Source organism: Pristiophorus japonicus, unplaced genomic scaffold (genome assembly GCF_044704955.1).
Source record: "Pristiophorus japonicus isolate sPriJap1 unplaced genomic scaffold, sPriJap1.hap1 HAP1_SCAFFOLD_949, whole genome shotgun sequence".
NCBI classification, from domain to species: domain Eukaryota; kingdom Metazoa; phylum Chordata; class Chondrichthyes; family Pristiophoridae; genus Pristiophorus; species Pristiophorus japonicus.
The window spans coordinates 38,135-48,710 of record NW_027254878.1 but is presented as its reverse complement, the minus strand read 5'-3'; positions in this window follow the sequence as shown (position 1 = coordinate 48,710).

Genomic DNA, 10,576 nt, shown 5'->3' with positions numbered 1-10,576 from the left:
TTTTGTTGCAGGTCCCCCCCTGCGGCCTTCCTCACTGCCACACTTCCAGCCCCCAGCCCCGAAACATCGCCACACTCCCCCGACTGGTCTCACAACATACATCGAAAACAAATTCATACAGGGTACTCGCCAATATAATCTTTCTCCTGGATGTGGGGGTTATCGGCTCCCTGCTTCTCGTCGCCCTGCTGGAACTCCTGCAGACACAGTTCTCGGGCCGGGCTCTCCTCCCCACAGTGCTCCCTCCGGGGGGTCAGGCCATGTCCTCGGGTCAGTGCTCCTCCCCACAGTGCTCCCTCCGGGGGGTCAGGCCGTGTCCTCGGGTCAGTGCTCCTCCCCACAGTGCTCCCTCCGGGGGGGTCAGGCCGTGTCCTTGGGTCAGTGCTCCTCCCCACAGTGCTCCCTCCGGGGGGTCAGGCCATGTCCTCGGGTCAGTGCTCCTCCCCACAGTGCTCCCTCCGGGGGTCAGGCCGTGTCCTCGGGTCAGTGCTCCTCCCCACAGTGCTCCCTCCGGGGGGGTCAGGCCGTGTCCTTGGGTCAGTGCTCCTCCCCACAGTGCTCCCTCCGGGGGGTCAGGCCATGTCCTCGGGTCAGTGCTCCTCCCCACAGCTCTCGCTCCGGGGGGTCAGGCTGTGACCTCGGGTCAGTGCTCCTCCCCACAGTGCTCCCTCCGGGGGGTCAGGCCGTGTCCTCGGGTCAGTGCTCCTCCCCACAGTGCTCCCTCCGGGGGGTCAGGCCATGTCCTCGGGCCGGGCGCTCCTCCCCACAGCTCTCCCTCCGGAAGGTCGGGTCGGCTAGTGCATCCGGCCTCCTCCGCCCCCACCGACCTCAGTCCACCTACACCTGACTTCCCTCCCCCACCCCGACCTCGGGCCTCTCCCCCTCCCCCCCCCGACCTTGGGTGACCTCCCACCCCCCGGACCTCGGGCCACCTCCGCCTGAGTCCCCTCACTCTCCCCCCCTGACTTCGGGCGACCTCGTTCCCCCCCACCCCAACTCCCCCCCGACCTCGGGCGACATCCCCCCCCCCACCCCGACTCCCCCCCTCCCCCACTGACCTTGGGCGACCTCCTCCCCCGACCTCGGGTCGCCTCTCCTCCCCGACTGACCTCCCCATATCCGGCAAAATCCCTTTGTTGGCACAGGCCAGGTCCCGAGGGTGCCGGATAAGAGCGGTTCAACCTGTATCGGGAAGTGTCAGGTGGTGCATTGTGGTAGGAGAAATCAGTGACTAAATGAAGTCGAGGTACAAAGGGATCTCGGGGAATAGATTCACAAATCATTAAAAGTAGCAACGCAGGTTAAAAAAGCCATAAAAGTACAAATAAAGCACTTTTTAGAAGAATAGAATTCAAAAGCAGAGAAGTTATGTTAAACTTGTGTGGGACCTTGTGTGATTTTCTCATGATTGGAGACAATGTGGTGGAGTGACAATATGACATTAATGTGTATATGCTTCAAGTAGTTGCTGTTGCTAGCGTTGCTGGTGTCAATGCTTTTGTTGCTGTAAAATTTGCCCATGAATGAAACGGTCGCACTCAAAGGAGTTTGTGTCCCGCTCGACAATAAAAATGAGAGTGGACATTTCTGGGTCCACTTTTGTTCTTGGTATAAATATATGTCTCAAACTGGGGCATAGGGAGCACATCAGGTTTCAATAAAGAGTTTGGAATTCATCTTTGGATTGCGATACCACAACTTTTCAAGTCTGGAAGAGCTGATATTCCTCCCACTCCCACCTGGGTAGAAACCGGATGGACTGCACCTGAAGTGTGTTCCACCTGACCTGAATGGCCTCTATATCCAGGTCTCAACTGCTGCTTCAGGAACATAGGAACAGGAGGAGGCCGTTCAGCTCCTCGAGCTTGTTACACCAATCAATGAGATCATGCCTGATCAATATCCTATCTCCATTTACCTGCCTTGGCTCCATAACCCTTAATAACCCTTTGGCTAGCAATACTCTTAGCAATCTCAGGTTTAAAATTATTCATGAACTAGCATCTACTTTTTGTGGGAGAGAGCTCCATACTTCCAACCTATGCGTGAAGCAGTATTTCCTAACGTCTCTCCTGAATTGCCTGGCTCTGATTTTAAGGTTATGTTCCCTTGTGCTCGACTCTCACACCAGGGTAAATGTTTCTCCCCATCTACCCCATCAATTCCGTCAAAATCCTAAAATCCTCAGTCAAATCACCCCTTCACCTTCTATATTGCAGGGAATACAAGCACAGTTTATGGAACATCTCCTCATAATTTAACCCTTGAAGCCCTGGTAACATTCTGGTGAATCTGCACTGCTCTCTTTCCAAGGTCAGTATATCCTTTCGAAGGTGCGTTGTCCAGAGTTGTACACAGTACAGGCCTGAGAGGGAGGTCTTCAGCAGCAATTGAGACCCGTACCTGGAAACAGAGAGATTGGCTCAGACCGCAGTTGCTAGACATATTTTTGAATACATGGGCAGCACAAGCAAGGCTGCATTCATTGTCCATTCCTAGTTACCCCGAGAAGGGTTGGTGAGGCTTCTCCTCCAACCACTGCAGTCTTTGTGGTGATGATACTGCCACAGGATGTTGGGCAGGGGATTCCAGATTTTTGACCCAGCCAATGATGAACGAACAGCAATGTGCGCCCAAGTGAGGATGATAATGGGGTGATGGTGTTCCCATGATATTGCTGCTCTTGTCCCGCTTGGTGACAACGTTTGTGGGTCTGGGAGGTGCTGCTAAATACAACTTGGCGAGTTGCTGCAGTGCATCCTGTAGACGGGACATACTGCAGTCATAATTCACTGGTGAAGGGGCTGGATATTCTGTTCACTGGCAGGGGCACCTCTGAGGCTGATTGCTTGGTCCCGGATAGTGATGAGTTTCTTGACTGTTAATTCAATGAACCCATGCGGGCTAGTGGCGAGTATTCTATCACACTCTTGACTTCAGCCTGATAGATGGTGCAGATGTTTTCAGCGGGTGGTGAGAAGGTGAGCCACTGATCAGAGAACCAAACCTCTGCCTATCTATTGTAGCCATGTTGTGGCTGTGGTTGGTCTGCTTAAGCTTCTGTTCAATGGTAACCCTCGGGTTGGTGGAAGATTTGGTGATGGTGATGCCTTTGCTGAGTCTGGAAATTGCTGACTCACTTTTTGTGCTTTGGATACAGGTAGTCCTTTGTTGGTGCATGAGTTGGACATTCAGTTCCCTTCACAACTCCTCGGATAATGAAGCAGTCCGTGCCCACATGCAGCAAGACCTGGACAACATTCAGGCTTGGGCTGATAAGGGGCAAGTAACATTCGTGCCTCACAAGTGACAGGCAATGACTATCTCCAACAAGAGAAAGTCTAACCTCCTCTCCTTGACATTTAATGGCATTACCATTATCGAATCTCCCAGCCGCAACATCCCTGAGGGGGTCACCATTGACCAGAAACTTAACTGGACCACCCACATAAATACTGTGGCTACAAGAGCAGGTCAGATGCTGGGTACCCTGCGGTGAGTGTCTCACCTCCTGACTCCCCAAAGCCTTTCCACCATTGGCAAGGCACAAGTCAGGAGTATGATGGAATACTCTCCACTTGCCTGGATGAGTGCAGTTCTAACAAAACTCCCGAAGCTCAACACCATCCAGTACAAAGCGGCCCACTTGATTGGCAGCCCATCCACCACCTTAACCATTCACTCCCCCCACCACCAACGCACCGTAGTTGCGGTGTGTACCATCTACAAGATGCATTGCAGCAATTCGCCAAGGCTTCTTCAACAGCCCCTCCCAAACCGGCGACCTCTACCACCTAGAAGGACAAGAGCAGCAAATGCTTGAGAACACCATCACCTGCAAGTTCCCCTCCAAGTCACACACCATCGTGACTTGGTGTTATATTGCCGTTCCTTTATCGTCGCTGGGTCAGAATCCTGGAACTCCTTCCCTAACAGCACTGTGGGAGTTCCTTCACCTCATGGACAGCAGCAGTTCAAGATGGCGGCTCACCATCATCTTCTTGAGGGCAATACAGGATGGGCAATAAATGCTGGCCTTGCCAGAAACACCCACATCCCATGAATAAATTATACAAAACAAAATGTGCCTGGTGCCGGGTGCTGTTCTTGACCTGTCCTTTGACACTCCCCATTGGACCAGAGTTGGTCTTTGACTTGTCGAGCCGAAGGATGTGGTGGGCTTTGAGTTGATGTACAATTCTGCTGCAGGCCTTGTGGATGACTGGTTTTGAGCTCCTAGCTGTGGCCTTGATCTGTTCCATTTAGCATGGTGGTAGTGCCACATTACACTGGGCGCATGTGCTCGCTGTGAAGATGTGACTTTGCCTTCACAAAGACTGTGCAGTCTGAATTCCTACGGATGTGATCATGAACAGATGTGTCTGCAATAGGTAGGTTGTTCAGGATGAGGTCGAATAGGTTGTTGCCTCGTGTTGGTTTTCACACCCCTTGACACAGGCCCGGTCTGGCGGCTATGACCTTCAGGACTCAGTTTTCTCGGTCTGTGGTGTTAAAGTAAAGTCCCCTACCCAGGGTACATTCTGGGGCCGAAATTGCCCCATTTTGTGTGAATGGCTCCCCAATGAGGTCCTCATCTGAGTCCTGTGGAGCAGAACACACGCACGAACTCCCCCTCCGGGGAGATGGCTCCCGAGGTTCCCTTTCCCCTTGGTCTTGTTGCAGCTCGCGAGGCCCCGGTGCATCACCCAGTGCAGACCCCTCTACTAAGCTCACCTCTAACGAACGGGTAGTGCCAGTCTCTGAGCTGGTGCCTGTGGGTGCAATGACGCAGTGTTCCGCTCCTCCTCCTCTTCCGCCTCTTTATCTCCCTCCTCAATGTGTTGGGGGGCTCAGGTGCAGGATGGACAGCTTCTGCACCGTTATCTAAAAGCATAAATGGCACAAGGCTTACATTAAGGTGACAGCAGTGGGACAGGAATGTCGACAGTATCAGGAGCTGGAAAGTGATAAAGCATGCTGGTGTGGGTGGGTGTGGGAGTGGGGGAAGTGGTATGAGAGAAGGAGAGGGGATAAAGATACCGTTGTTGCCCCCAGCGGGTGGAAGTCTCCGCCGGCCACAGTGCCCACCACCTGCGGGCCCATGAGCTGCAGCACTCACTGCTCAAGGTCGGAGATGGGTCACAAGTCAGGTTCCCCTCCTCCAGTCCTTTGCTGCTCCCGTCTGTTGTGTGCTAAAGAAAGGAACTCGTGTGTGTCGGTGTCCAGTAATGTATGTGGAAGATACGCCTGTCCTGGTCGAATAGCTGTGAATGTAGGCACGGCATGAGATGAGGATGTGAGTGTGAGTCTGTGCAGGTACTTGGTGGTTGGGTGGTGTGGAAGTGGTGGTTTGCACAGTGTGTACAGACAGAGATTGAGAGGCTGCTATGGAGGAGGTGTGGGAGCTTGTGCTCCCTTTCACCACCCCACGTAAGTCAGTACATTTCTTGTGGCACTGGGTGAGGCTTCTCTGCACCTCAGTGCTGGCCGACACCTCCCGGGCCACCTCTTGTCACATGGTACAGAAAACCTGCGTCGAGGCAGGGAACAGGGAGTCCCTCCTGGTCTCTCGGGCCCCACCAAACCTCCAGAGCAACATTGCTGAACCTCATGGCCTTCTCCCTTGAAGGGGGATTTGAGTTCCTGAACTCCCGAGCTGAGTGAATGAGTTCAGCAATGCTGAAAACGAGCATCAGCAGGTTCAGATGGCCATCCCTTTAATAGCCAGATGGAGCTGGAGTTAAGGATTGAAGGCTGATTGATGAATGGAGCTCAGCTGAAATTGGGTAAGTGGCTGTGAATATTGCCCCTGCAGAACCCAGCTGAGGCCATGAGCACCTCATTTACCATCCCATTCCCACACCCCCCGACCCCCCCACTCCTGGGGCAGAAACACACAATTCACACAATTTGGCAACTCATTGCACCGGAGTGCCGGGGCCCTTACATTTCTCAGAGTAAAAAATTACCGCCAGTGAATTTTGCCCCTCTGTGGCCTTGCTGTCCTCAGCCCTTTCCTCGGCCCTTCCCTCCTTCCCTTGGCCCTTTACTCCTTCCCTCGGCCCTTCCCTCGATGCTTCCTCCAACATTGAATCATGGCTCATTAGTTGAGGGGCAGGTGGTGGTGATCAGTTCCTTGGCCTTTTTGTGACACAAAGCAACGAGACTTCACAGGGTTTAGAGTAAATATTGAGGAGTCCTCGGGCCACCTCCAGCCGATGGTACATCGTTCTGCCCCCACCTCTGGTGGGTGTATTTGATCAGTGGGGCAGGACATATCCAGGGATGGTGATGGAGCAGTCTGGGTATCTCGCTGATGGGACTCTGTGGAGAGAGAAACAGATTTAATGTTTCAGGCCAATGACCCTTCATCAGAACTGGAAAAAGCGAGAGATGTCACAGGTTTTAAGCAAGAACCAGGGCGGAGAAAGGGGGAGGGGAGGAAATGAACAAAAGAGAAGGTCTGTGATAGGGTGAAGGGCAGGAGGGATTAAATGACACAATGGATGATGCTGCAAGACAAGAGAAGATGGTAATAAGAACATAAGAATTAGGAACAGGAGTAGGCCATCTAGCCCCTCGAGCCTGCTCCTCCATTCAACAACATCATGCCCCCGTGTCCAACTCCATAGATACTGGAATACCGTTCAGTTCAACTTTCAACATTATTGGTGGGTATTACGTCGTGAACGTGTGTACCCCGTACACATCTGCCTTCTCCGTACGAGTTTCCAATTCCGTCTGATCCACTGTGGATCGATCTTCCTCTGCAACATGGTGGTTTGCAGGGTTTGCAGCTGGCCTGCACATTCATTGGAGGTGTCCCATTGTTCTGCAGCCATTGCACGCATAGTGCTTAAAGCGGCATTGATGGGGCCTATGATCACCTCCGCAGCACCGACAGGGTGTTAACTGCCTCGCATTAACAGATGATGGCGGACTCTGGGTCAATTGAGGTATGGCCACAGCAGCTGGCGTGTGCGTTCTGCCCTGTACATTTCTGGTCAGAACCGACGTTACTTTATGCACAGGACTGGCTGAAACTTCTTTGTTCTGCAAAATCTGCTTGGTGTTGTCGCTGGTGGACATAAATGCCTGTGTTATCGTTATGGCTTTACTCAGATTTGGAGTTTCTACAGTCAACAGTTTGTGGAGGATTGTCTCGTGTCCGATGCCCAGTCCAAAAAAGTCTCTGAGCATTTGTTCTAGGAATCCCTCCAACTCACAATGTCCTGCAAGGTGCCTTAGTTCAGCGATGTAGCTCACCACTTCCTGGCCCTCCGATCGTTGGCACGTTTAGAAGCGATATCTCGCCATCCAAACACTTTCCTTAGGATTTAGATGCTCCCGGACCAGTGTACACAGTTTTTCGCAGGATTTCTCTGTTGGTTTTGCCAGTGCCAGGAGATTGTTCATGAGGCCATGGGTTGTTGCACCACAGACAGTTAGGAGGATTGCCCTTCGTTTGGTCGCATTCTCGTCCCCTTCCAGCTCATTGGCCATGAAGTATTGGTCGAGTCTCTCCACAAAGGCCTCCCAATCGTCCCCTTCTGAGAACTTCTCCAGGATGCCAACTGTTCTTTGCATTTTCACGCGGTTATTCGTTACCTCATCGCCAATTGTTACACTTATAACAAATGGTCAGACTGAGTACTGTGTGTAATGAGCAAGTGTGACCTTAGCTCCTTTTATTAAGGATGCTGAGTGCAGGTACCTCGTGGGTGGCCTGCTTATATACTGTGCTCCCAAGGGATGCTTGGGACTCCAGCAGGTAGATCCTCTGGTGGTCAGGTGTGAGGCAGGTTACAAGGGGTTAAATACATAACAGTCATGGGACAAGTAAAGAATGAACAATGAGTTTAGAGGAGCTATAAACAACAAGAGCAGAAACATTACCAGAAGATGCTGTCTAAAAATGGGAGCAGTGGTTATGATCTGCCATTGTTGAACTCACTGCTGAGTTTGGAAAGCTGTACAGTGCATCATCGAAAGATGAGGAGCTGTTCCTTGAGGTTGCGTTGAGCTTCAGTAAACAGTGTAACAGGCCGAGGACCGTGACGTCATCGTGGGGCGGAGAATTAAAATGAAAAGCAACTGGAAATTCAGGCCACGCTTGCGACCTGACGGAGGTGTTCAGCAAAGTGATCACCCAATCTGCATTGGGTCTCCCCAATGTGTGGTGGTGGCATCATGTTGGAGGTGGTGGAAATGATGAAGGATGACCCGTTCAAGCTGGAAGGGTGGAACGTGAGGACAAGGGGAATCCTATCGTGGTTCTGGGAGGGAGGGGAAGGGGTAAGAGCAGAACTGTGGGAAATGGGACGGACATGGTTGACAACCCTGTCAACCACGTTGGAGGAGAAGCCTCGGCTGAGGAAATAGGAAGACATATCGGAAGCTCTGGTACAGCAGGCGACATCGTCAGAACACACGAGATGGAGAAAGTGGGAGAGTGGTATAGAGATCTTACAGGAAGCGGGGTGGGAGCAAGTGTAATCAAAGTAGCTGTGGCAGTCAGTGGGCTTATAGTAGATATTGGTCAACAGTCCATCCCCAGAAATGGAGATAGAGAAGGTGAGGAAGGGAGGAGTCGGGGATGGACCATGTGAAATTGGAAGCAAAGTTGATGAGATTTTTCAGTTGTGGGTGAGAGCAGGGAGATACAATGATCAAAGTACTGGAAAAAGAGGTGAGGGAGAGGACCTGAGTAGGACTGGAACAAAGAATGTTGTAAATAACAACCACTGCGCCCATTGTAATGGACAGCAGCTTCTGGTAATGATTCTGCTGTTGCTGTTTACAGCTCCTCGAGACCCATATTTTGTTTCTGTTCTTCTTTTCCTCTTGAAGTTTACAGACTTCAAGCGGACATAGACAGGCTGGTGGAATGGGCGGACACGTGGCAGGTGAAATTGAATGCAGAAAATTGCGAAGTGAAACACTTTGATAGGAGATATGAGGAGAAGTACTATAAACTAAATGGTACAATTCTAAAGCGGGTACATGAACAGAGAGACCTGGGGTATATGTGCACATATCGTTGATGGTGGCAGGGCAGGTTGAGAAAGCAATTTAAAGAGCATACAGATCCTGGGCTTCATAAATAGCAGCTTAGGGCTAGAAATTCAGTTTTTGGCGATATTGGTTTTTATCCATTATTTTACGGAAAAAAAAACTAAATACTTCGCCATTTTTTAAGGGGGTAAAATTGGCAAAAAAAATGCGCCTGACGGGAGAAATCGGCATTGCACGAGTATTCACGGTGGAAACCACGTTCCTCGCCCACTTTAGCCTGAGGCCTTTCACCTGGGAGGGGAGAAAACACAAAAATATAAATATCAGAAAACATTCACTTAACTAATGAATCGCTGAAAAGGAATTTAAAAATAAAAACTTCAACTTAGCTTTTTTGTAGGTCTTCATACGTTGTTTCTGGGGCTACAGCGCAGGCTTTTCTCAGGTGTTTTTTTTCACCCTGAGTACGGGTTCGTCGAACGGCCAATTTTAAGTGGTGCATTTTGTTTGCGCATTGCACATCGTCAATCCGCTTTTCGGCGATATTTCAAAACCGCCATTCGTTAACTTTGGCCAAATTAGGTGAGTACCTTTTACCGGCAAAAAAGGCAAAATAGCAGCAAAAGAACGTGTACAAGGCTGGCCAATTTCTCCTCCCTAGAGTATAAAACAAAGAAGTTATGATGAAGCTTTATAAAAGGTTCGGCCAAAACTGTGTCCAATTCTGGGCACCGCACTTTCGGAAGGTTGACGGACTTCAGTTATATGATAGACTGGAGAAGCTGGGGATGTTCTCCTTAGAGCAGAGAAGATTGAGAGAAGATATGATAGAGGTATTCAAAATCATGAGGAAATCTAGACAGTAGATAGAGAGAAACTGTTCCCATTGGCAGAAGGGTCGAGAACCAGAGGACACAGATTGAAGGTGATTGGCTGAAGAACCACAGGTGACACGAGGGAAACTTTTTTACGCAGCGAGTGGTTATGATCTGGAATGCACTGACTGAAAGGGTGGTGGAGGCAGATTCAATTGTGGCTTTCAAAAGGGCACTGGATAAGTACCTCAAGGAAAAAAAATGCAGGGCTACAGGGAAAGGGCGGGGGAGTGGAACTATCTGAAGTGCTCTTGCACAGAGCCGGCACAGAATCGATGGGCCGAATGGCCTCATTCTGTGCTGTAATCATTCTATGATTACCACCCGCTCCAGCCTCGCAACATCCCTTTTGTCATTTAATCTCTCCTGCCCTCCACCCTATCACAGACCTTCCCTTTTGTTCTTTCCTCCCCTGCCTCTGTACTTACTTAAAACCTGTTACATGCCTAACTTTTCCCGGTTCTGATAAAAGGTCATCGACCTGAAACGTTCACTCTGTTTCTCTAGCCACAGATGCTGCCTGACCTGCTGAGTATTTCCAGCATTTTATTTTTTATTTCAGATTTCCGGCATCCGCAGTATTTTGCTTTGTATTAATGGGACTCTGTGTCAGGCTGTTGCTTAACTAACCTGTGGATCAACTATTCTAATATGGACATTCTCCTGATGTTGGTGCCTTTGCAGGT